Here is a 2,004-nt window from a genome sequence, read left to right on the forward strand (position 1 = left end):
GTGCCAGAATTCACGAACACTTCCCTTGTTCTCTAATGGTGCCCACCTGAGAGGTGCTGGATCTGTTCGAGCAAGTTCCAGCTGAGAAAAAGCCCTGGTTCTAACTTGCCTAAGTGGGGAAAGTTGGCATTGCGTGGACAGGCGGAGTCCCCAGATCCTGCACGGTCCCCCCGTCATGTGGAATAACGACTCAAGACAACGTGCTATGGGATTAAATTGGCCACAACTTTATTAAATTTCAAATGTGGGTAGACCTTGGCTCAGGCATTGGGCGTTCTCCCTCCCCGGTCCCCAGCCGGGGACCTAGGGAGCATCAGGGTTATCCAGTGTGTGTGTGGGGGGGATGGGCGGGCTCTGGAGAACATATGTTCAAGCAGAGATGGCCGCCCCCGTAACGCCGCCGCCGCAGGAGAGAGCAATGACGACCTTTCGGTGTACGGCCAAAGCCTCCCTTCAGAAAACCCCTTTAACGGGGAACCCTGGTATCGCCGCCGCAAGAGGAAGAGGGACAAAAGGATTCCGCCCAAGGCTTGATACCGCCAAAGTTGTGACGTTTTGCTACGGGAAAGGCGAAACCTGCCAATGCAGGGAAATTCCTTTCCGGCCCTTTAACAGCGACCTTAACGTAGCAGCGCCCGCATACCTGTGAAGAAAAGTTAACCTGCAAAATAAGACATTAACGTGAGGATTCCTAGGTAAGATCCTCCCTCTATTGTGTGGGCAGGTAATCCCTCCCCTACCTGGCCTGGTCTCCTTGGCAACGCTTCCCCCAGGTGGGATTGGACAACTGACTGAGGTAGGCGGAGACCTCCAGGTATCCCACCTGAGGGAAGGAAAAGCCAAGCCTATGCTGTTGGGGCCGCTCCAGATCTAGGGGCTGCACGCGTCCCCGCAAAGGGCGCCCCCCGTTTTAAGCGGGGAGCGGTCATTACTACAGTGAGTGAACAGATGCAAGAAGCAGCATCCTTTGGCCATAGAGCATTTGGAGATTTGGAGGGATTTGACAACAGATTGTTTCTTTGTGTGTTTCTTTGTGTGTTTCTTTGTGGCTGATTCGCTGTTTTCCCTGTGTAAAGGTTAGAGGGGGCAGGGTTTCTGTTGAGGCAGGGGATTAGCTGTGGGAGGAGCTTATCAGAGTTTGCAGGGCAGCGGCGCGTGCCTAGCGGCGCGCGCAGTTATACCCATCTTTTAGATTTAGGGGAGCTAGTCTCAAACGTTTGTTGGGGGAGACCTAGGTGTTTTTTTTTGTGGGGGAAGTTATTTGTCCTGTCTTCAAGCTTTTTATGATGGAGGACCTCTGTAGCCACCCCCAACGACACGATCTCAAGATGGAAGGGGAGGGAACAGCTGCAGTCGCCTGCGATTCCTGCGCAATGTTTGCCATCTTGCCAAAGGTTGCAGGCAGCTTTACCTGCAGCAATTGCATGTTGATTGCCCTTTTAAAAGACAAAGTCCAGCAACTGGAGGAACGTGTAGCTACGCTCCAAAGAATTAGAGAGCTGGAGCTCTTCTTGGAAGCAACAGAGCACACCATCCCCACCAAGGAGGAGACAGGGGACTCCCCTGAGAAGGAGGATAGTTCACCAACACAGGAGCCAGATATATGGAGAAATGTGACTCAAAGAAGTAGGAGGCCCAGGGTTCACTCTGATTGTTTAGAAATACACAATCGCTTTGAGGTCCTCTCCCCTAGCATGGAAGACGAAGAGCAGACTCCATTTGAGGATCTCTCCCTCATTACAGTCGATCAGGTATATGAAGACGAGCAGCAAAGTCAGTCCTCAGGGAATGTGCAGGCGACCTTGGAACGGACAGCTCACGGAAGAACCCCGACCAAACCCAAGAGGAGGCGTGTAGTGGTGATAGGGGATTCCCTACTGAGGGGAACAGAAGCAGTGATCTGTGGGCCTGACAAGATGTCTCGGGAAGTGTGCTGTCTCCCCGGGGATAAGATCCAAGATGTAACTGAACGACTGCAAGGAATCATAGAACCCACTGACAAAT

The sequence above is a fragment of the Podarcis liolepis genome (genome assembly GCF_965112155.1).
Source record: "Podarcis liolepis genome assembly, chromosome: W".
In the NCBI taxonomy this organism is placed as follows: domain Eukaryota; kingdom Metazoa; phylum Chordata; class Lepidosauria; order Squamata; family Lacertidae; genus Podarcis; species Podarcis liolepis.